At 36.5% G+C, this 26,603-nt stretch overlaps 1 long non-coding RNA gene across 1 annotated transcript; it reads right to left on the bottom strand.

Annotated features, from left to right (window-relative positions):
* Nucleotides 1–725: 725 nt before the first annotated feature.
* LOC115416255 (uncharacterized) lies at nucleotides 726–26,603 on the bottom strand. Its single transcript, XR_003934935.1, has 2 exons — nucleotides 26,572–26,603; nucleotides 726–801 (listed from the first exon to the last, which is right to left on the bottom strand). It is a non-coding gene; the product is annotated as an uncharacterized LOC115416255 (long non-coding RNA).

Genomic DNA, 26,603 nt, shown 5'->3' with positions numbered 1-26,603 from the left:
AGAAAAGACAGTCCAATAAAAAATAAAATGCTATCTCAAGAATAAAAGACTAAGCAAATAAAACAAAGCATCATGGTGGACCATAAAAAGCCTGCATTGATACAGTGTAACAAGTTTCTGTAGTTTTCACAGCATTATTACTGTATAATGAGCACATTCTTACTGTAGAACTTGTATACAGTATGTTGCTGTAGAACTGCAAAGCATCATGGGCAAAATTAATTGGCGGGTGAATTCTATAGTAAAATATATTTTACTGTAAATCAAAATACAGTAATTTTGAGCGGGATTCTTTTTTTTTTTTTTTTTTTTAGCTGCCCTCTTTGGGTCATACTATGTGTTCAACATTGAATATCCAGAGGAGGCAGCCACATCACTGGAATTTATCCAGAGGTGAGCACGTATTTGTTCTTAATATTCTTCATTAGGGATGGGAGCAAGTATTTGTTATGTGACCATCTACTCCACAAGTAAAATACTACTCAAAATGGATCCAATTTTCACGGATTTTCACCGTTCAAACTTTAAAATGTTCAGCTTCTTCAGGACATTAGTGCTTGTATTTATATTTCTCAATTTTTTTTTTAAATATTCAGCTTTTTATGCCAAAAATTTTTAATGGTTTCTTATGAAGAAATCAGCACTTCTTCTAGTACTTGATGGCAGCGCCTGCAGCCAATCAAACTTGAAGCACTTTTTGCACTTACTAAGGGTTTTTCCCTCAAGTCTAAATTCTTGCTTATGTTGTACGTCGCTTTGGACAAAAGCGTCTGCTAAATGAAATTGTAAAATTGTAGAAATCTTCAACAAGCCACACTTTCAACTTTTTCAGCTGTATTTTCAACCTTTCTTTTCAGCTCAAATAGAATTTTAACCACCTAAAACAAAGCTTACCTAAATAAATTAACATTGGTTCAAGAGTGCGCTAAATAAAGGATATTCCCATTTTTTTTTACATCGCCATCAGACAGCCCATTCCTTTGCCATAACATTTTCTCACCTGTATTACTTCAAAAACTTTAAACTATCACCTTAAACAGCAGTTCTTTATTTTTACTCACCATGCAAAAGATAGAAAAGCAAGAACGGCTTTTATTAGTTCCATGAGAAATGTAAGTCTAAAATTTATGCGCATGTCACATACAAAAAGTTGAGTGCTTGTTTTTGTTTTGGAGTATGCAATAAAATACCCCAAATTCCCATTTCACAGTAGTCCACTATTTGTGTGATAAAAAAATACATCACCGTATTACAGTACTGTAATAGCAATTACAGTACTGTGATTGGTACTGTAATGACAATTACAGCATTTTACAGGTACTGTAATTTAATATACAGTAAGTATGCTGTAGAATGTAATACAGCAACTTACTTGCTAACTGCTGCCAGCAAGTTACTGTACATTTCACAGTGTCCTTGTAACAGTGTAGGATTAGTGGGTCAGCGGGTTTTAAACAGTTTAGATTAGTGGATGCTTCTGGTCACTGGCAGAGTTTTGGGTTTTTATGGGTTAAAATATTACTTCTACCAATTTAAAGTACTTCATTTTGGTGATTAAAATATTCTGCCTCTGCTCATCCCTTTTCAAGGCATGACATGTGGAATATAGAGGAAGTCTGAGGTGCATAATGCCTTCCCTTCGAGCACACCCACTGTGTTCAGTTTCCTGTTATGCAATTGCAGCATTTGAAGCAGGTCAAACCACCCGGTGAGTTTGGAAATGTATTGATTTTCTGATTGCATTATGTAGCAGCTTGATCTGAGTAGCTCTAATTCAAAACTAAGCAGGCACGATGATACGAAATAAATGGCATGGAAACAGTTTCACTTTGTCGTTTGAGGAAATAAAATGCAATAAAGCAGGTGGAAATCACCAGATACTAAACAGAACTTTGAACAGATTATGATATATTTAGCTGCACAGACACACATGATGAGACACCCAATACTGTACATCAGTGTTTGGAAAATGGTGACTTATATGGATTTGTTTCCATTAGAGTGATGCAGTCTAATCTTGCTTTGGCTGCTCAACTTGGCACTCGGTAAGCTGATGTAAGCCCCTCCATTCTGGTGGGGAAAGTCAGAACGTGATTAGTCTCTGCTGCTCCAACTATCGAGCCAGCAGAAAGCTCGTGAAATATCAAATGCAATTTGGGAGATGCTATAGGTGCCACCGTTTGCACTAAAAACGTTAACTCCTGATTTTAACACCTGCAGAACAGCATGAAAATATTTAGATGCATCAGTGGACATGACAGGACTGCTTAAATACCATCCTCTATCATTCTGGATGGTTGGCTAGTTTCTATGATTTCAGCCCTTAAAGACCCAAACATCCACCTTTAACCAAAACCATCCACTGGTTTAACTGTTTAATACCTGTTGATCCACTAATCCTAACAATGCATGTTAATAATTGTTGTAAAATGCAGTTTGTCATATTTTCAGAGTCTCCATAGAGAATGTGGAAACACTGTCATCTTCTACAACATTGATTCACCAGTAAAACCCATGGAGTTGGATCAACAACAGTGAATGGAGACTCTGGGTTTATGTTCAGTTAATGAGATACAGTATTTTGCTGAAAGAGTCACTTGTTCTTAAGTTTTCTCTGTTTTGATATAATAACCATCAACTTTAACCCTATAACACTGAACGTATCATATTTGACACATGACTTTTGAAGCCCTCTATATGATCAGTGTGATATTTTTTCCTTGAAAAACCTCATGTATACAATTAGATACATGAAATACAAGGATAATCCACCAGGGGGAAGGAATTTGTTCACCAGAGGCCTTTCCAGTGACACTACAGGATTGTCATTAATGAGGAAGGAGGCAGAACTTTGCTTATTTTGAAAAGGAATTACCAATTTGTTAGAAATGTTTGTGTTATGTTTGTTTGTTCAAAAATAATATTTGAGCATTGAGACCCGATGTATCAAATATGATACAAAATTGTAACTCATACTTGGAAATTGATATTTGAAAAACCCTTTTTTTGGTTGTTCAGAAGGACCAATAAAGGCTCCAGTTTGAAAGAACTGGATTTTTATGTCAATGATTTTATGGTTCAGGCTTTAAAGGGTTAATCTGAACTTTTATGAACATCTATATGATTAGCAAATTAAATACCGGAAAACACCGGATTTTCACTGAAAAAAACAAAACAAAAAACACACAAAATAAAGCAGATAATGTTATAATAAATGGTGACAAATCACTTGAGAAAGGTTAGATATTGAGAAAATTTCATTTGGGAACTCGCTGGGTCTTTATGGGTTAAAGACATTGTAATGCATGCATGTTGTGAAGAATCTGTTTTGACTGAACATGCAGACGTTAATTAACACACTGGTGCATTAAAATCACAGTCCAAAAGAAAAACCCACATAAAATACAATATTAAACATGAAGTTGCATGAGGTTTTCATTGTTAGCTCATATAGTGAGGGGGGTGTGGATAAATAACAAAACTAACTAATACGGATCTAAAAGGATGCATAAATACCAGATTTTAGTCCAGGAAACACAAAAGCCCATAATAAACAGTCTAATCCCTGCACAAACCAGAGGAAATCTTAGTTTTAACTCACTTCTGTTTCATCAGAGGTGAGAACTATTGATTCATATTGTAGGTTGTGAGTCAAAAGATTGTGATGTTGTCAAGTTCTGTGGAAACCAGGTCACCCAGACCTGATCTTCCACTATACTGAGGACCAGAAGCATCACAATACACAACCAGAGCCGATACAAGCTCTTTTCAGCTTCCTGATTCACCACAGTGGTTCTCAGGTTCGGGTTACTTTGATTTTTCGGGTTACTTTTTATCAGTTCTTCATGTGGATGGAGATTTTTTTTTCTCATGGTGCTTGTTAGGGTGTTTTTTTTCCCTCTCTTTTAAAGTTAATGATTTCCAACTCCAACTCTAAAAGAGCTGTAAATTGCTCAGGTCAGTCAACTTGACCAGCGGCAGAGACGCAGACCGATGCTAATGTCCACTGCAGAAAACTCTGATAAATCATCGCCTTTGAAAATCCTACAATATGGCCGGGAAGCCGATGAGCACATTTAAACAAAGAAGCCCTTTTATGATACCTAAAATGGATGACTCTCTCAGGAGACAAAAATGCCACACTAATTACAGAGAAAAATATGATCACTGAAGGGAGCTGTTCTGCTTTGGGCCCTTCTCTGAATTAGTACGTTACACAGTGGAAAGTACGCTTAATCACCGCTCAGCGAGCCAGGCGGTGGAGGAAGGTGAGCCAGGCTAATGGAAGTGTTCATCACTTGACATACACTCAACACTGGGATGAAGGCAGAGGGAAAAGGCTGGAGCAAAGGATAGATGCATAGACACGCAAATGGATAGATGGAAATGTCAGCAGTATGTTAGCATGATGCATATTCGCAGCAGGTTTACTGGAAGGTGATGCCTTTCACTTTCTGACTCCTTGATGAGGGGCAGAGGCAGTAGTTCATAGTATTTGTTGTTTATGTTATTTTCCAGGTTTACTATGTTGAAAATAACCGTTAGCCATTGTACGTAAGAAAGGGTAGTAGTGGAGGACAAATTCTGATTTGAATTTGTCTTTATTTTTATGATGGGTGTATTTTGTTGTACTTAGCCCATTTTGCATCTTGTCCTATCACTGTTTTATTTTATTTATTTTCCCCCTTGTTTAATAATTTGTGTACAGCACTTTGGCCAACTGTAAAAAGTTTTTAAAGTGCTTTATAAATAAAGTTGGTATGGTATGGTATGGTATGGTATGGTATGGTATGGTATGGTATGGTATGGTATGGTATGGTAAGTGGCTAGGAAGTAGATAGAACCACAAACCAACCAACTCTCAGACCTTCACAGTTTGTTATTAACATTTTTTTTTTTTTTACTACAAATGCTAAGGAAAATGCTGCCAAATTTCTTTTAATTGCAGTATAACAATGACAATACAGTTGTGTCTATTTTATTTTATTTTGTTCCATTCCATTCTATTCTTTTTCATTTGATTTGATTTGATTTGATTTTATGGCAATGGCTACTGCCACAGTACTGTGGCACAAAATATCAGTTTGTCTATTGCCATAGACCAATCAAATGTTAGCATTTATACTAGAGCCAATCATGGATACTATTCCATGAACTCATTATGCTCTTGTTGCCACAGTACTGTGGTGATATATGGCGTATACTTCAGTTCATTCTTTTATGCATTTTGCTACCACAGTACTGTGGCAAATGATGGAAGAAATGACAAATTAGTGATAGTATATAGTATTGAATAGGAATTATTGTTGTAAATACTCCATATGTTGTTTTATGGTGTTCTTTGCTCTGCAGGCTGGAGTAGATGGGTGGAGCTACATGTTAGATGCTGTAGTGTGCAGTGTGACTTCTCAGTTCTGTGTCAGTTCAGTGTATTCAGTGCTGTGGTCCATATTCTGCACTCTGAACATTGTCCCAGTGGCTGATTTATATCATTATATCAGTGTCGGATTTACTGACTGGCTCCCCAACTTTTTATTCTGTTCTATTCTATATTGTTATTATTGTTGTTCTTGTAATTATTTTATTTTATTTTACCCCAAAATGGCACAATCAATGCACAGAAGTAAAAGATTATAACAGGACATGTGATATTTTGTTTCTCCAATCTGCCATTTTAGGCTAATAAATAACAAATTGCATGTTTTCTTTTTGTTTGTTTGTTTTTTCACACTGATGAAAAAAAAACTCATTAAGTAAAGAAAGTACTTTTTTTGTTAATACTAGTCTGGAGGTGGAACCTCCACGCATCTGCTACATAACAAAGAACTGCTGTTAATTATATCTAAGAATTAATCACTCAATGTCACATGTACATTTTTTTCTTTTCATTTCTCCTTTGTTTTCTTTCTCAAAGGCTCAGTTAGAATTTTGATGAATGATTTTTTAAATGTATTATCTCACTTCTTGCTCTGCTAGGTCAGAAAACTCAAGCTACTGGTTTGGCATTATGGTATTGTTTACAAGAAACTGTGGGAAATGGTGTTTGATAAATGGATTCTTCACGGCTGTTGACATCATTTTAAATCGTGTGATAAGAGAATCCAACCCGACTCCATATTAACCCTTTACACTGGGTGTAAATTGAGGTTAAGTAGCTCCAAAACGGTGTTCAGTTGGACCCATTATCATATGACTGCTGTCTTTTTCATTGAATTCCTGCGACTGTGGTCACAAGGGTTCATTATATAACCTGAAAGAACACTGTCAGCCCTTTCATATTCACTGAACTCTCTGGACTGAACTAACTGACAGAGGTAAAAATGTGCGGCTGGTCTGGATTTATAGCAATCATCCACTAATTTATTGATATTTTCCCTTCAAATTATAGCAGTTATTTAAATTTTGCATTGAAAATATTCAGAAAAGAGCATAAAATGGTCATTTTATTGGAAAAAACAAAACAAAACAAAAAACAGGCAAGGTGGATTTTCCATCACATTGTGAGATGATATAAGCATAGTTACCTCCACCCAGTGTAACGGTGGAGGTTATGTTTCCATCGGGGTTTGTCTGTCTGTTTGTTTGTTAGTAAGATAACTCAAAAAGTTATTGATGGATTTTCATGAAATTTTCAGGAAATGTTGATACTGGCACAAGGAACAAATGATTAAATTTTGGTGGTGATCAGGGACGGGGAGGGTCCTTAGCAGAGATCTGCGCTCTCCGAGTGCTTTTCTAGTTTAATTAGATTTTTCTTTTGACATTGAAACTGAAGTCGAAAACACTGGAGATAGAAAAAAAGACGCTGATGGCATGAAGAAACTAGAAGAGCACAGACCTCTGCTAAGGCAGATCAGTCCCCGCCCCCCCAGATCACCATCAAAATGTAATCATTACTTCCTTGTGCCAGTATCAACATTTCCTGAAAATTTCATCCAAATCCATCCATAACTGTTTGAGTTACCTTGCTAACAAACAAACAACCAAAAATCCTCCCCCCGGCTCACCACCAAAATTTAATCATTTGTTCCTTGTGCCAGTATCAACATTTCCTAAAAATTTCATCCAAATCCATCCATAACTTTTTGAGTTATCTTGCTAAAGGACAGACAAACAAACAAACCCCCATCCCACCCCCAATCACCACCAAAATTGGATAATTTGTTCCTTGTTCCAGTATTAACATTTCCTGAAAATTTCATCCAAATCCATCCAAAACTTTTTGAGTTACCTTGCTAACAAACAAACAAACAGACAAACCCCTGATGAAAACATATGCTCCACTGTTCCTTGGCGGAGGTAAATATGACATTAACCCTTTCATGCATGAATTGTGAGAACCTTAATCAAGATTTATTTTCTTGAGTGTTTTTATTCCTCTTTAGGCATGAAAAAAACAATGCGACTGAAAATTTTGTTATGAATCTATTTTTCATGGAGTTCCAAAAATGTCCGTGCAGTTTGACACCATGCATTTGATTTTTGAAGCAAAAAAACATGTATTTACTGATACATCACTTGAAAACTATGACATTTAAAAAAAAAAAAAAATTACTGCTTCTAATCTGTTTACTCACATTTTAACATACTCCAATACTACTCATTACTCACTTCACGGAGATAATATGCAAAAAAAAAAAAAACTATGTTTAGTAAAAAAAACAAAACAAAACAAAACACTGTTTAATAATAATAACAAGCAATTGATTTACACTCAAACATGTTACTGCAGATCAGGTTTATCAAGAACAGCAAAGTTACAGTAATGGTGTGAATTGGAGCATATGGGATGATGCATAAGTATCCGTTGTGTTGGCTGATATGGAACTAAAACAACAAATCCCATGAATATACAAGAGAACAGCTGTAAAATAGCTGTCCACTGTAGTGACCCCTATCCATGAAAGGGTTAATTCTCACTAGAGACAAATCATGTTATGTTTCCATACTGCTCGCCTACCTGTCCACATATACTACCTCTATAAACCTCGCAGTTGCTTTATCCTGTCGTCTATTCTTCTACTTACAGCGTTTCTTTTATTCCGTTTGAGCCAGGGTGAGGTAATATTACAAAGCAGAAAGCAGTTCTTCACAGGCATTACCCAGCAGAGTGTGAAAAGTGAAACATAATCTCTCCAGAGACCATTCGTGCTGCCTTCTCATGCCGTAAATAATGGACTTTATGTTTCTGAATGTCATACACGTGCAATGATGGGACACAATTTTATCAGCGAGGAGTTGTGGGAGTCTTGTGATGGTGATGGTAGCGTAGGGGAGTTATGGCTGTGGAACCGATTCAATACACCACAACAGGTTTACACTAACTGCTCTGATTTAATATATCATCTCTCGGACTCCGTTTGATGGATCTTTATGTATGTCTTTGCATACTATGTGACACAGAACTGTATTTACTGGTTAATAAAATCACAATGTCTTCATAAAAATTGGGTGAAGGAAATAGAAAGTAATCTACAAAGGCCATGGTGTGTAAAATTGGATTTTCCATAGGAGCCACAGAGAGGAACAGTTGTCGATAGAGGTGGATGCGCACTAGTGTGTTTATCATTTTGCCATTTTAATGCAGAGTAAAAAAAAGTTCTTGAAGAATAATAGTCATATACACTTGCCATTTGCATCCATTGTTTGGGGATCATAGTTTTTGGGTAGCATAGCACCGATACAATATCCCATTTATCTGACTCAGCAATGCAAACACAGTGGATGCATTAATTCCCAACAAATGTGGCAGAGTCATGATCATGACATATGCCTGTTGCAAATCAGTTTGTATTTCACAGTACATTACCATTACATTAATTCAACACACATTCACTTCCATCCAGAGCCAAACACCACATATGTCCAAGCTGAAGAATATAGATTACACCAGGAAAAACAAAAAGCTGCAAGGAAAATGACACTGTGACAAAAGCATGAACAGGACACAACATATTTGTATCCTACACCTCTGGTATTTGTTCATATTGTCACCTTCCTAAAATAACTGCCTAAGTAATTTTTTTCAGATTGTTCAAGAAACACAACAAATTCAAAATATTAAAAAAAAAAAAAAAACAAAAACAAAAAAATTTGAGGGCATTTATTACCTCCGCCATGGAGGTTATGTTTTTGCCGGCGTTGGTTTGTCTGTCTGTGTGCAAGATAACTCAAAAAGTTATGGACGGATTTGGGTGAAAATTTCAGGAAATGTTGATACTGGCACAAGGAACAAATGATTAAATTTTGGTGGGGGGGGGCACTGATCTGCCTTGGCGGAGGTCTGTGCTCTCCGAGTGCTTTTCTAGTTTTAGGAAGGTGACAATAGGGCTACATTCAGACTGCAGGCAAATACGGCCCAAATCCATTTTTTTTGCCCATATGTGACCTGTATCCAATCTGTTAAAGACACTTTGAACGGCACAAATCTGATTTTTCAAATCTGACCCAAGCCTGAACCATTAAATCCTTGACAGAAAAATCCAGTTCTTTGAAATTGGAGCCTTTATTGGTCCTTCTGAACAACAACAAAAAAAAATTTCAAATATCAATTTCCATGTCTGAGTTTCAATTTTGTAGCATATTTGATACATCGGGTCTCAATGCTCAAATGTTATTATTTTTGAACAAACAAAAACATCATATCACACAAACATTTCTAACGAATTGGTAATTCCTTTTCAACAGTGGCAAAGTTCTGCCTCCTTCCTCATTAATGACAGTCTTGTAGTGTCACTGGAAAGGCCTCTGGTGAATGAATTCCTCCCCCCTGGTGGATTATCCATGTATTGCATGTACCTAATTGTATACATCAGTTTTTCAAGAAAAACAATATCACACTGATCATGTAGAGGGCTTCAAAACTCATGTATCAAATATGATACGTTTGGCGTTATAGGGTTAAACATCTGCTAATATTAATGCACTGTAGCGCTAACCTCAGAGTATATGTGGGTAAGCTACAGTCTCAAAAATATCTTCCAAGAGTAAAACACATTATTTCCCAGTGCAGAGCCTCAGGTCAATGGAGGAAACCTAGTACATTTAGCAGTGTCACTAGGGGACCTGATAAAAGCTGGAAAATGTTAGCAACAGCTGCCAGTGTGTCATTAAAGTCTTTACTGTAAAAGACATAAAGAGGGAGCAAAAAAATAGTGTCAGTCTTATTAGCAGATGAATAATTTTACATATTAAAGTGCTGCTTAATACCTGTTCCACTGCTGTTAGTGTGATCTTTTGGATCCTACAGCTCAGTCCTACTGTGATGTTTACAGGTATATAATAAACTCCAAGGAGAGCACTGCATACAAACAGCTGTAGGCTACAAGCACAACACCTGTATAGCTTTGTTTTTCATCAAACCCAGGCTTAAAGGCTGTTTCTTGTGTTTAGGGCAGCAAGAGAGTGAGACAGTGGCTGTTTGGGGCCAAAAAGGCTGAGAGCATTCCAACATCAGCTGGGAAAAATACTGACTTTAACTAGAATACATGAAAAAACGCTGTGGAGTTCTTAGTCTTTACTTGTTGGAGTTATGTTTATGTGTGGTTTCTAGAGAAGAGAGGAGCAAATGCATCAGAATATTGTATACAGATGAAATTGTATGAGTGATAGTCAGTGTTCCAAAGTAAAACATTACAGTAACAGATTACTTTTTGCTGTAACGCAGTAGTGTAAGGCATTACTAATCAATTTTCAGTAACATTATACTTGGTGCATGTTCAATAGTGCTTGTGTTACAACACACTTGTTGCCCATAATTTAATTGCTCAAAGGAAAAAAAAAAAAGACAAAAAACCCCCAAAACAAAACAGCAAGACCGCGAGACCATAAAGAATCAAAAATGTTTTTGTGACATGGACGTATGCTCATTACTAACCCTAACCCTGCTTTCAAGAATATTTAGCATGATCCCTGTGATCAGCAATGACAAGGTAAGCTAACGTTTCTATGACTAGTTAGAATTCTTTATTGACTGCGATTTAACCCTTTCATGCATGAATTATGAGAACCTTAGCCAATATTTTTTTCTTAAGGGATTTTATTCCTCTTTAGGCATGACAAAAACAATGGAATTGAAATATTTTTATGAACCTATTTTTCATGGAGTTACAAAAATGTCCACTTAGCTGGACACCATGTGTTTAATTTTTGAAGCAAAAAAACATGTGTTTAAAACATCAGAAAGTGATAAACTGTGTGAAAACTATGAAATAAAAACATTTTTAATGGTGTAAATCTGATATTTTCTCATGTTTTAACATACTATAATACTAGTTATTACTCACTTCATGGAGATAATTCGCAAAAAAGAATCCTTTTGTTTAAAAAAAATGTTAATTACAGGCTAATAACAATTAGCAACTGAGTCACACTAAAACATGTTTCTGCAGATCAGGTTTATCAAGAACAACAGTAACAGTATGAATGTCAGTGTATGGGATGGTGCATAAGCGTCCACTGTGTTGGCTGATATGGGACTAAAACAACAAAACCCATGAATATACAAGAGAACAGCTGTAGAATAACTGTCCACTGTAGTGACCACTATGCATGAAAGGGTTAATAGCAGCATCCTTGGCGTAGCACCCCCTGTTCGAACATGTAAAATGTTGAAAAAATGCAAGCATTCCTGCTGGGATTCAAACATCGTAGTCCGTAGCGTTACTTACTGAGCTGTCCGTCCACATGTACTCAAGGCTCTCCTATGTCTTATACTGGGGAAGGGGCGTGGTTATTATTTGACTTTGGGTGGGGGGGCTCTACTGTGCACACACCATTTATGACGAGTGTCTGTATGTAACTCAAAAGTAATACAGGAGTCATGTAACACATTACAGTTCTGAGACAGTATTGTAAGGTAAGGAATTACTTTAAAATAACAACAAGTAATCTTTAATGGATTACAGTTTGGAAGTAACTTGCACAATATTGTTGACTGTTCTCAAATTATTATTATTATTTTTTTATTTAAGTGGTCCTCAGACTATCATTAGTTGATGATATAATTCATATTAACCACAAATGAGGTTAGTCTATATCAGGGGTGTCAAACTCATTTTGGTTCAGGGGCCACATTCACCCCATCATGATCTCAAGGGGGCCGGACCAGTAAAATAATACCAGTGAAAAAAGTAAAATTACATTATGATAATATTTATATCTACAATGTTTCCTTAAAAATCTGAATAATGTGAACAACTTGAAATGTCTTAAGAAAAACAGGTGCAGTTTTAACAATATTCTGCATCACTATCAGTTTATCATTTACACATGTATTACAACTTACATAACATTTACAAATACACAAAACATTTAATAACAGGTATAATATTGAAAAAATTGCATTTACTTTTCTCAAAACATTTCACGTTCTTCATATTTCTTCAGGTTATTCACATTTTTTGTAAAAGGATAGTTTGTCAATGTAAACATTTTCATGTAATTTTACTTTTTTTTTTTTTTTTTTTTTTACACTAAAACAAAGATAAAATCTGCAGCTGTCATTATTTACAGGTTATTATGATAATATTTTTCTGGTCTGACCCAACTGAGATCTAATTGGTTACATGTGTATGTATGGAACCAGAAGTAAAACGATTTTTACACTATTGATTGTTAATATCTTCGGTGTAATTTTTGCATTTCACAAATTCATTCTAGGGGCCGGATTGAACCCTTTGGCGGGCCGGATTTGGCCCCCGGGCCGCATGTTTGACACCTGTGGTCTATAACCTGAAACAGGTGTTGCCGACGTTGATATATTAACTTTGCACCAAATACGTCACAACTGATTCTTCATTATCCACTGAGTTTGCTTGAGTAAATTTAGTTAAAATGATTAAAATGAGCAGGGCGCCTGTTCTTAAAATTTGTAAGGGACAAGATTTTTAACATGGACAATTTGTGCCTCCAGTGATGTTTATTCATTGGAGGAAACTTTCAGTACGTCAATATGGATGCCTATGAGGCCCAATGTTAAACTGTCCAAGCCAAAAGTTATATCAATGGTGACATTTGTGGCAGTGTACTTTTTTTTTTTCTTTTTTTTTTTTTGTCCCCACAGCTGCATGTCCTTTTAGTTTTGTGGTCCCAAGTTCCTCCTGATCACCAGTTGTCTGAATTTCCACTTGAGAAATGCTGAAGACACCCAAACATAGTCCACTGATGTGTGAAAAAAATGATGGAACTCCATGGTAACATGTTGAAACAATGAAAAACTGAAAATCGTCGCTGTCGGGCAGAAACGTCGGAAGTCTGTTTTTGGTCTTTTTTTGGGAGGAGGCATAAAACACTTCTATTGGTCAGTCCTCACATTGGCTTGACTCATTTCTGAGCCAATTATTGGGACAAATTCACTCTTAACACACCTCAGACCACAGCATCATCTTATAAGACATAAGATAATCTGGTGTTTGCCGTCCTTGGTCAGGAAGGGAAAAAAAAAAAAATCGGGGCAAAAACAGCCCAGTTATCTTTATGTGTGTACCCCGCTTAACCCATAAAGACCCAAATATCCAAATATCCACAATGATCACTGAATCAACTATAGGAAAATATGAATGAATGAATGAATGAATTTATTTTGGTTTGTACATCAATCATTGCACTCAGTACAATATTCACAACAAACATAAAAACAAAAAAAGGAGTAGGCTAGAAGCAAAAGATTATTTTTTGCCTATTCTTTTCACCTGACACTGCTTATATCAACTTAAATGTATACAGCAGGACATTCACACCATTAAAAAAAAAAAAAATCAACAACAAAAACATATCTACCATCTCAATTCAATATTCCTAAACAATTTTAAACTTAAAGCTTTTTTTTTTTTTTTTACTTAAATACATGATTTATACTAGAAAAATGCTAAATGAATTAGACAATATTACAACAAATGGTGATAAATCCCTTCAGAATGGCTAAATATAGAAGAAAAAACTGTTTGGGAAGTACCTCAAAAGTAGCGTTGGGTCTTTATGGGTTAATCTCTCGGATCCCAGAAAAGACAATAAAAGCTTAATGGATCACACAGATCTGTGCTCCCCTGTGTGAAGAACGCACCCCAGTGACAAATGCGGCATCATACATATAAATGTCTAGGTTACTCCAGTCTGTGAAGGTTATAGAAACACACTTTGAATATTCTTGTGTTCCTTTATTTATACTAAAGTCCACCTGTCAACAATATGCGTTTCCCATCAATAAATGACTCCTCCTGGTTCTTACTCTATTGTCAGCTGTGTTTTTTGCTGTGCTCAAACTCAGTGGTGTAATCCAAAGTATACAGCAGTTTATGGAGTATACCTGCTTATTTTTCAGTCAGCATTGTGTATACCCACTTTTAAACCCCCTAGTGTGCACCATGCAGTAGTATCTGAGCCAAACTGCTCATGTTTTCCGCTAGGATGGTGAAGCCATGACTCACTACTCTGCCTCTAATTGGCTAGTACTTGGTACCTTCACTGATTAGATTGGTTAACTTAAGGCATGAGGACTGATCAGCCAATCAGAGGCAGAATAGGGCGGGTCATGCCGAGGAAAGTATTGATAATTTAGCTCTGCTCCTGATCAAGTCATGATAATTTTATAAAAAAAGAGCAAATGCAATTGATGTATTTTTGGGTAAACTAAATACAGTAGTTTTATGCCGCGTTTCCATGAAGTGGTACCGGCTCGACTCGCCTCAACTCGGCCTTTTTGCATTTCCATTAGGGATGCACCGATACCGACACGAGTATCGGCATCGGCTCCGATACTCGTACTCGCAAAAGATATTCGATACAAATGCACCGATACCACTTACAGCCGTTTGACATTCACAGTTCAGTGCAGCAGGTACGTAGCGGTGGAATGATGTGTGGAGAGTGTGAAGAGTGTGGAGATTTTTCAAAATAAATGACGGTGATAAAAGTAACGCTGACTGCAAGTAACGTTAAAGACACAGACAGATACGAAAGCAGTGTTCTGTCCGTCCTCTGCGTACATTCCAACCGTTTACCAGGTGCTGGAGGATGCGTAAACAGAATGAGAATACCAGCGGGTGTACGGAGCAGTGCGGACCGCCGCCAACAGAAGTGAAAACGAAACTTATGGATCATTTCTCTTTTCTCTTCCTGCTGAAGCTAAGCTTTTAAACCTTACCAGTGAAAATGCTGCAATATTAGTATCACATTAGTTTTGCCTCTGTCGTCTCCATGTTTGTTATTACTGACTTTCTTCTTCTTCTTCTTCTCAAAAAACTTTACTCTTCTTCGTGGTATTTGTCCAGTATGGTTAATTAAGAGCGGCGCCCCCTGGTGGATTAATTGAGAAACGCTCAAAACGCTTCTAACACATTAAATGTCAGTAGCAGCACTTTGTTCCAGTCAGACTAATGACAACGACAATAAAGCACATTTACAAAAGGAACTAAGAACTGGAATGGGATTATTAAGTACTCGTATTGGTACTCGGTATCGGCAAGTACTCGAATGTAATTACTCGTACTCGGTCTGGAAAAAAGTGGTATCGGTGCATCCCTAGTTTCCATTACAAAAAAGGACCTGGAATCTGGTACCCGGTACTAGTTTTTTAGTATCACCTCCGCCAAGGTTCCAAGACTGGGGACCAGATACTAAAACGTGACATGTAAACACTGCAGACCACTGACTGGTCAGAGAGTTGTCTCTGTGACCCACTGTTTTACAAAAAACAGATGTGGAAGTTGACAGTAAATATAGCGGTAGGTTAATCCACATGATGACAGCCCACAAAACTACACCATGGTCGGTCGAGGAGGTTCAGATGTAAAAATTCAGCGTGAGCTTGACGAGACAACACACAACGAGCGAGTTTATCAGCAACTCTAAGCAGACGACACGAAAGTAACGCGCCGCATCGCTATGACGTCCAGGTACTGTAAAGTCGGTACTATCCTGTAATGGAAACGGTCTCCAGGAATAGGACCTGGTACCCGAGTCGAGTCGAGTCGAGCCAAGCCGAGTCGAACCGGTTCCATGTTGTTGAAACGTGGCATTATATGTCACTGTTTTTAAACGGCATTTTTCTGGACTGCTTATGAAAAAAAAAAAAAAAGGGGCAAAAATTGAGAGTATACCCACTTCTCCAGGGACCACTACACCACTGCTCAAACTGTACATGTGTACGCGGTCACCAAAAATTAGCCGGTCACACCACAGTACCTTTGCACCCAGTGAGTTTGTTTTTAGTAAAATGGCGTTCAGGCATGCAGCGGAAGGGGGCAAATGAGGAAAAAGATAAAAGCCTTCTCTCTGGTGTAACTCATCAATCATGGTGACAATTTGCTTTGTACTCCCCCAAACGGCCTCTGCTATCGCTGATTGGGTCGCTCCGCACGGACACAATAGAGACTGCATATGAAATGCGAAATGCGGACGGGCATAGTCTCTGCCTGTCTGCCTCTTCTGTCTCATCAAGTTGTAATTGCTGTGACAAAATATCATCCCCACTTTTCCCTTCAAAGTATCATGTCTCCGTTTTGATGCAAAAAAACAAAACAAAAACGGATACAAATGAGAACAAAGAAGTGAAATGCAGAGTTTTAATAGGGCACATGTACACAGACAGAGGTCCAGCTGGTGCAGGACCATCTGTCCAGGTGCCCTTTCTAATGCAAACCCAGTCATTTTTCAGGACTGTTCTGCTCACAGTATGCATTAAATAATGGATTTGTTATTGCTGGGAAAGATACATTTTGTCTATATTTAAAACTGGCATCCCAGTGACTCTGTAAGTTGCCCTACGGGGAAAATGTTTCAGGGAGGTTGATAGAGGGAAATTGTTCATCGCTCTCAGTTTTATCCAAGCAGCAGTAATAAAACCACAGGCATAAATTGTATGTGAAAAGTAATGAGTTATATAACGTCTAAGCCATTTCAACTTTTTTTTCCTTTTAATCAGAACTTATTTTCAACATGTGGCCTAATTACTCTGTAACCTTTCTCTTCAAACATCAGACCTCAGTGAGCTCTGTCTCCAGTGTTTGGCATGTAGTAATAATGATGTGTCTGAGTCAACACGCACACAAAGGCGATCACTGAGAGAAAGTCCAATTTCAGCTATTTTGGGGTCAACAAGTTTAAATATCATCCAAAATAGCCGACAGACACTTTGGCCTTGAGAATTTCTGTCTGAATGTTAACTAACTGAATGCTGTGTGTTCAGGAACGGACACTGGGTATTGTTTTTGTCCTGCAACACTGAAAACTGAAATACAGGATTGAAACACATCTTATCCAAAATTAAGGAAAATAAAGGAAAAAGGAATTAGAAACAACATATAATAACATCACATCGTCACACACTATGATTATCAGGCCCTTGTACGTTTGTGTGCGTGGGCCGTACTCCAGAGTTATCAAGCATTTGGGGCAAATCCACCAACTTCCTGTTTCCTGTGTGCAATTAATGTTTAACCCTATAACGCCAAACGTATCATATCTGATACATGAGTTTTGAAGTCCTCCACATGATCAGTGTGATATTTTTTTCTTGAAAAACCTGATGTATACAATTAGATACATGCAATTCACAGATAATCCACTGGGGGGGGGGGGGGGGGGGGATTGATTCACCTGAGGCCTTTCCAGTGACAGTACAAGATTGTCATTAATGAGGAAGGAGGCAGAACTTTGACAATTTTGAAAAGGAATTACCAATTTGTTAGACATGTTTGTGTTACCTTATGTTTTTGTTTATTCAAAAATAATATTTGAGCATTGAGACCTGATGTATCAAATATGATACAAAATTGAAACTCATACATGGATTCTGATATTGAAAAAAAATAAAAATTAAAAAAAATTGTGTTGTTCAGAAGGATCAATAAAGGCTCCATTTTCAAAGAACTGGAATTTTCTGTCAATGATTTAGTAGTTCAGGCTTTACACTTTTCACTGATTATGTAAATGTTAATTAAAGCTCCGATTAAAATTGATGGTTATATCAGAAACAAGCAAAACTGAAGAAAAAGTGACTTTCTCTGTAAAATCCGGGGCACTGCTAGCAATTGTGGGCCCCATGAAAGGTTAATGTTGTGGGCCCTTCATAAAATAAAAGTATCTGGAAATTTGTTGTCTGTGGGGGGGTGGGATATAGGTAAGTGGGGGTGTGTTCCATAACTGCTGTAACTGGCATGAAACTGAAAGTGAAACTTAACTTTGGACGTCCAACTCCCAGCTTCGTCGCCTCTCTTTTACTCTGGAGCTTACACGAAATTTTCACAATTCCTAACCTATATCCACTGGGCCCCCTGGGAACACTGGGCCCCGTGAGTTTGTCATGTTTACCCCCGTTTTATGGCACCCCAGTGTAAAATCTATCATAAACTGAACATAAACCAAGTGCGTCCATTCACTGGCATTGATCCAACTCCATGGGTTTTACTGGTGAATCAATGTTGTAGAAGATGATGGTGTTTCCACGTTCAGGATGGAGCCTCTGAAAGTCCAAATGGGTCATATCTGATGACCACGAAAAGATAACAAACAGCATTTTAACCCAATTATTTACATGTATTGATAGGATTAGTGGATGAACAGTTATTAAACATTTTACATGACGAGATAGTTTTGGTCGCCAGCGGATGTTTGGGTCTTTATGGGTTAATATAGTTCAAATTTCCTTATTAACTCCTGTGTGTGTAGACTTTTTTTTTTTTTAATCATATGTATTTTAACTGTTTCTATTTAACAAGTACAGAATATGACATTTCCTTTTTTTCCCTTGAACTCAAGAGCAACACAGCTGAAATTCCAATGTACTCATACTGTAAATATACCTACACAAATGGCAATCTATCTCTATTTGTCTTTATAATTCCTCTTGGTGTGTCATCACGGCACTGTTCAATGAAAAGTCACCATTTGAGTTTTTTATTGTTAAGTTCTTGACACTCACCCAATTTCAAGCCAATTAGGTTAATTTTTTTAGGGGGAGAATTAGAGCATAATGCAAAAAATGTGCCAAAATGTCATATTGAAAGCAAAAGGTTGGACCTCCTATCTGGTTTAAGGGATGATTCCAGCTGGCTTTTGTGTCCATCTGGACCGGATATGTGTACTCAAAAAAATAGGAATGTGTAGGTGAACCCTTAACTTTAACCCATAAAGACCCAAGCATCCACTGGCAACCAAAATCATCTACTGATCTAAACTGTTTAATACCTGCTGATCCACTAATCCTATCAAACCATGTAAATAATTGGTGTAAAATACAGTTTTACAGTCATCTTTTTATGGTCCTCAGATATGATCCATTTGGGTGTTCAGAGGCTCTGTAGTGAACGTGGAAACACCATCATCTTCTACAGCATTAATTCACCAGTAAAACCCTTGGAGTTTGAACATTGATGGTGAATGGACACACTGGGGTTTATGTTCAGTTATTGCTATATTTGCTGAAATGTTTACATTAAATATAGGAAAATACATCATTTACAGTTTAAAAAATGCAAAGAGAGAAGATAATATTATAAATAAATGATGGTAAATCATTTAAGAAAGGTTCAATACAGAGGAAAAATCATTTAGGAACTGAAAAAAGTAGCACTGGGTCTTTACGGGTTAAGAGGCTTAATTATTAGTTTTCTACAGGCTTCCAATGTACATCCAAAGTACTTTCGACCCCTCAAAACTATGATTTATCGTCATGCTTTCTCAGTGACCGGTCAGTGCGCTGACCTTAAAAAGTCAGGCTCAAAAACAAGTTGAAAAAACATTAGGTGTGACTTATGAAGGTGGTGCAGGACATAAGAAGCCTTCAGATTAAAGCCTTCATCATTGACCCACTTAAACAACAAGATGAAACAGGGTTATTAAGTCGTTGTTTTTGCAGCACATTGCATATTAGTAAGTCAATTCCAAATTAGTGCATCATGTTTTATAAATTCATGATCTTGTTAGACAATAAAATGCTTAATACTTAATGTAGCTGTTAGCTGAATGAAAAAGAAGAAATTAAATAAGTACAGGTTTTTAAAACTGTATTCAACTACACTCTACTTTTTTTTTATATTTATCTTTTTTTTTTTTTTTAACAATGTAACAGTACATACAAAGGAGTGGAATTACAGTGCATTCATTATACATTGTCTTTTATGTCATCAAAAATAGTAACTGAGCCAATGTATAGAGAAGAGAATAAAAATAAATAAATCAATTAAATTAAAATTAAAGGAATAAAATAGACGTAGCTTGTAGACACGTGCCTACTTTAAAATATTAGGCATTACATAGGTGTATCAAACATGAAAATAATTGGTAGACAGAATGAATTAAGACAAAAAAAAAAAAAACAACACCTATCGAGAGTAGGGTGGAGGTGTGAGAGATCAGTCTGAAGGCAGTGTTCGTAAAGATCGAAAGTAATCCAAAAAAGATTGCCATTTATTAAGAAATTTAGTTGAGGAACCTTGTAGTGAGAGTTTAATCTTTTCTAATTTAAGAAAAAAACATAACATCCCTAAGCCAAACTGAAATAGACTGGGGTTTAGGAGATTTCCATGAAAGTAAGATACGTCGTCTTGCAAGGACGAATGTAAAAGCTATTATATCAGTCAACAGAGAGCCCAAATATTGCTATAAAAGGGCAAGTAATTATATTTTCCCCCAGAATCTTAATCATGATCATAAAGTAATCACCCCAAAATTTCAGTAACCGAGGAAAGGAAAAGAACATATGGGCTAGGTTATATGGAGAACCCTGACACTTGTCACTTTGGTCAACAATATTTGGATAGATTCCAGAAAGTCCAGATTTTGATAAATGGATTCTATGAGCTACACTCTACGTCAGTGGTTCCAACATTTTTTGACCCCATTTTAACATCACAAATTTCTGGCGACCCTAGACATTCAAAACGGAGACATTTTTATTGCTAAAATTAATTTGTATTTGATCATGTAATAGTTTCCTATACAATATTGCAAATAAATATTAATTTTAGATGACATTTACTCTATATAATGTATATTATTATGGACGGAGGCAGTAAAGCCAGGTGTAGATTACTGCACAAAGTGAGAATTTTATTTCCTTGGTCAGGATATGTACAGTCAGTCCAGCTTGGATTTACAAGGCTGACAATTAATACTGAACAAACAAGAACTCAAACTATGAATTATGAAAGAGCTGCAGCATCTGAAACCGACCACAATGAACATTTGAAAGATAAACAGAACCACAGTGCTTCAGTTTCAGCTTCACAGTTTGTCATGTCTTTTATGAACTGGGATTGTCTCTCTCAACTCACCATATATCTTTTATTCGTAAGGTTTTTTTTTTTAGTTTGTTTTGGGTTTTTTTAATCAATTACTAGAAATTTCAGGTGACCCCATTTGAATTCCAGGCGTCCCCACATGGGGTCCCGACCCCAAGGTTGAAAAACACTACTCTACTATGACGTATTTAAACATGGGGGATATTTGTTCAAAGTGCAATATATATGTACATATAAACAGGGTGTCCCAAAAAAATGTATACACACTTTAGATAATTGTAAAGTACGTGTTTATTTTATTAAAATTCATTTAATTTTCAAAATGTAACAGACTTTACAAACATCATTTTATTGTTTTGTCACTGCCTGTTCTCAAACTGACGTCCGTTCTGGTCCAGACACTGCTGACAACACCAAGCAATGGAATCACACACATCATGAAACAATTCCCTTGGTATTTGCGTGCATTCATATTCAGTGGCGTTCAATTCAGCGACTGTTGCAGGTCTCATAGCGTAGACTTTGTCTTTTAGGTATCCCCATAAAAAAAAAGCCTAGTGGTGTGAGGGTTGTGGTGGTGGAGGGTGGTGACAAAACAATAAAATTATGTCTGTAAAGTTTTTTACATTTTGCAAATTAAATGAATTTTAATAAACACCTACTTTACAACAATTTAAAGTGTGTATACATTTTTTTTTGGGACACCCTGTATATTTACTGTAGGCATGTGTTTGTCATCCATTTTTCCAGCCATTTTACTTCTGTTCTCATGGGATAACCAGAGATGAGTAATGACCGCAAAATAATTCTCACGGGATACCACGGAGTATTGATAGAAAGCATATTTCTGCTGATGCCTCCACTGCCTGAGCCATATAATTTGACATACAGAGTTCAGTGGTCTGTGTTGACAGTGTGTTTATAGGCCGTAATAAAACATTAATGTCTTTGTCAACCATTTCTTTTGACACCGAAAATCGGGAGCATTGCTAAACCAACACAGTGCAGCAGCCCTTGTCATGCTTAGTTGTTCAGCCAGGAAAGAATTCAGCTAACATCGCAAGAAGGTTATTTATCTTGGCTAGGAGACGCCCCAGGCTGGAAATGGCAAAGCACTTAATAGCAAACAAGTGACATCTTTTTTCAAATGATTCAACAGTCATCTAAAAACAGAGCTGACCAGTGGCCTGTGGCTATTGTTAGTGTCTAGTGTGACTTATAGCATTAAGTCACAGCACCCACAGAGGGGCAAATACGGGCTTAGCATAAATTAAAGTCCCCCAAAATAACTATGTAGAACTTCTTGAAAAACAAAGCAGGCCAAGCAGGGCAACTGTGTCCACAATGAACCATGAGTTTAGTTTATAATAACATGAACAGATGTTTAACCCATAAAGAGCCAATGCTATTTATGTGTCAGCTTCCTCTATATTTAACCTTTCTTAAGTCATTTACCACCATCTATTGTAACATTATCTTTTTTAGTTTGAGTTTTTTTTTCGGTGTAAATCATGTATTTTCCTATATTTAATTCACTGATCATGTAGTTTAGTTTTTTTTTGTGTATTAGTTTATTGTTTTGTAGACAATCCCAATTAATAAACTGTATCAATAACAGTAAAAAGGGGCAGCTTTAGCCAACATGGCTAGTATCCTGCTGTAATCCCCAACCTGATGACAATAGGCACCCTTAAAAAAACAATGTATTACAGCACATTAATTAAAAAGAGAGAGTTAAGACAGCTAAGAGACAAGATAAATCAATAAAGATAAAAAAGATAAAAAAAAAAAAAAAAAAAAAAGATAAATACAGATTTTGTAGCTGATTTTTTTGGAGATTTTTTTGTAGATGTTCATAAAAGCTCAGAGTAAATTCAAATGTCATTATATCAGAAACAGAGACAACTGAAGAAAAAGTGACTTTCAATAAAATCTCTCATTAACTGAACATAAACCCAGTGTCTCCATCCACTGTTATTGATCCAACTCCGTGGGTTTTACTGGTGAATTGATGTTTTAGAAGATGACGGTGTTTCCATGATAACTACAGAGCCTCTGAACGTCCGAATGGGTCATATCTGACGACCATGAAAAGATGACAAACTGCATTTTACATCAATTATTTACATGTATTGAGAAGATAAGTCTGTAGTTCCCAACCTTTTTTGGCTCGTGACCCCATTTTAACATCACAATTTCTGGCGACCCCAGATGTTCAAAAAGGAGAATTTCTTTTTTGGCTAAAATTTATTTGTTTTTGATGTAATAGTTTGCTATACTATGTTGCAAGCAAATGTTAATTTTACACAAAATTTAGTCTATATAATGTATGCTATTATGTACAGAGGCAGAAAAGCCAGGTGTAGATTACTGCACAAAGTGAGAATTTTATTTTCCTTGGTCAGGATATGTACAGTCAGTCCAGCTTGGATTTACAAGGCTGACGATGAATACTGAACAAACAAGAACTCAAACTATGAATTATGAAAGAGCTGCAGCATCTGAAACTGACCACAATAAACATTTGACAGAAACAGTACCACAGTGCTTCAGTTTCAGCTTCAGAGTTTGTCATGTCTTTTATGTGTTGTAATTGTCTCTGTCAACTCACCATATATTTTTTATGAGTACATTTTTATTTTTAGCAATTACTAGAAATTTCAGGCAACCCCATTTGAATTCCAGGCGACCCCATGGTTGAAAAACACTGGGATAAGTGGACCAGCTGGTATTAAACATATTCCACCAGGTCACAAATGAGAAAAAGGATTCAGGATTCCATCTCATCTTCTACATGTAGTCCAAGTGTTTAACAAATACAGCAATATTTTAATGATGTATCAATTACATTTTTAATATATGCATTTGCTATTAATTTGGATCAAGGGGAATGAGTGTATATATCATGTGCATGTTGGTGGAAATTTATGTGTAGGGATATGACTAACTGTGCCATTCTTTATTAATGACTTTCCTCTTTCTATGCATTTTAATGCTGTACAATATTGCAGTATGGTGAAAAATTAAACAGGGTCTTCCTGGCCAGTTGGTCCAGTGCCTGCTGACACAATCTGCCATCAGGAAGGGGAGCAGCCCATGACCCATTTAATGTTTTAGAACCACGAAAGAGTCCAGCATAGCACCCAAAGTCTGACCGAGAACTGAAGGAATAATATCTCCAAACTTTAGATATGTATACAAATTAGATTCCCTTTAATCTTCCCGTTCGACCTTTTCAGTGTGGTTTTGCATAACAGCTTTATGTATTGAGATGAAACCCAATTAGTGATCGGGAAGCACCTTAAGAAAGACTTTGTATTATAATATATTAAATGCATTCTAAGTCGCAATCAGATCTGAAACTGTGAAAAAAACACTGTCTTGTTTTAATTACACACATAACTATAATACTTCAGTCCATTTTCATCTTTACTAGATATGAAAGTGATGAAAAACTGTACAAAACTGCAATAATTTTTTATTTTTGCTACAGGATGTTAAGACTTTCTACAAACTTTAACATGATCTTTTTAACATTTATTGATATTGTGTCTCAGATTCTTCTCTTTTGGGTAGTTTACCGTGTATCTGAGCACATTTCTCAAGCAGCACCGTGTGCGGAGGTCTCGCATTGACAGCAACAGTCACATAAGCTGACAGCAACATTACGTAGGTGTTTAAAGGGGGGAAAAAACGAGTATAAAATGTAAAGTAGAGGCAGCCCCTCTCATGTACCTGGTGTGAGGAAGCTACTCCAGCGTGATAGCTGCTCTCATCTTTTGCCAAATTACCACATAGTTGCACTAAAGTATGCTCAATATTCTTGGCAAAGAATCATAAAGACAGATTCCTGTTGAAGCCTGTTGAAATCCAAAGCCCTCTACTGTAGAGATAAGAGACCTCCTGTCACAGCAAGGTGGGCCACTCAATGAGCTTTACACCGACATACTGGAAGAATTATGCATCGGTGCCTGCAGAGACTGGGGAAAAACTACAGCATGAAAAGCTCTTACTTACATTGCACCACTCTCCGATTTCATTTGATATAACTACCTTGCATAACTTTTTATGATTGTCTTTCATTTGCATTTTTATTTGACTACCTTAAGATGTGTAGGGACCTGTTGGGGGATGATTGGGTTTTAACCCATAAAGATCCAGTGCTACTTTTGTGTCAGTTTCCAAATGAAATTCTCTCTGTATCTAACCTTTTTTAACTCATTTATCATCATTTATTATAATATTATCTTCTGTACTTCGCATTTTATTAAAAATCAGGTATTTTCCTGTATTTAATTTATTGATCATGTAAACAAATCCTTTTTTTTCCAGTCCTCCTGTTGCTACAAGTGCATTTCACCCAGTTTTTCTTGCACTTGATAATGTTTTGCTTATTGTAGTTTAGCACTGAAGCTTGATTTGATCCTCTCTTTTGTAAGTCGCTTTGGATAAAACCATCTGCTAAATGCAGTGTAATGTAATGTAATGTACTACATGTTCATCAAAGTTCAGATTACAGTTGAGAGTTATTATGTTAAAAACAGAGAAAACTGCAGAAAAAAAAAATCACTTTTTTTCAGTAAAATATAAATAACTCAGTCCCTCCAGGATTTCGCAGGCATTTTTTATGATTGTAGCAGCCTAAAATGCCTGATTTTGCAGCAGCTTTTCCAAAAAACTGCGGCAAAAGTTGCGATGATTTGAGGCTTCTTTTTTTAAAGTCACAGGAACATGGGCATTTGCAAAATAGCTAGAACAGTCTTTTTTGAATTTTTAGTCTTAAAAAGCACCAGGAAGCCATGATTTTAAACAAAACAGGCTTTTTTTTCATTCATTTATCTATTTTTTTGTGTACAAGGAATTAATATCAGAGCAAATACATTAATAAAGATGATCAAGACAAAATAACAACTGCCATGTACACTAGTAATAACAAAATAAATTCAATATGTACTGCTCAAAAAGGAGTGGGAAGAAGAAAACTTATTAAATCCCATCCCAATCTCACATTTATACAACACAACACATGACTTTTGCTTCTTTACTGATATAGTAGTGTATTTAGGGTTAGGGTTAGATGCATTACATGGTTTAGATGGGTTACATGCACACAGAGAATAACATGCACATAGAGACACACATGCACATAGAGACACACATACACACAGACTGACAAACTTGGGTTGCTTTCTATCTAACACATAAGAGTAAAAATTAATATTAACACCAAGTTTAATGATTATTTTTACTTGTGAGCTCGTTTTTTAACTCCTCGCACAGACTTGTGCTCGCACTGCCTTACGCAGGCACGCACGTGAGCACACACACACACACACACACACACACACACACACACACACACAA

The sequence above is a fragment of the Sphaeramia orbicularis genome, chromosome 3, assembly GCF_902148855.1.
Source record: "Sphaeramia orbicularis chromosome 3, fSphaOr1.1, whole genome shotgun sequence".
NCBI lineage: Eukaryota > Metazoa > Chordata > Actinopteri > Kurtiformes > Apogonidae > Sphaeramia > Sphaeramia orbicularis.
The sequence above is the reverse complement of the archived record's forward strand: the minus strand, read 5'-3'. Positions and strand labels throughout refer to the sequence as shown.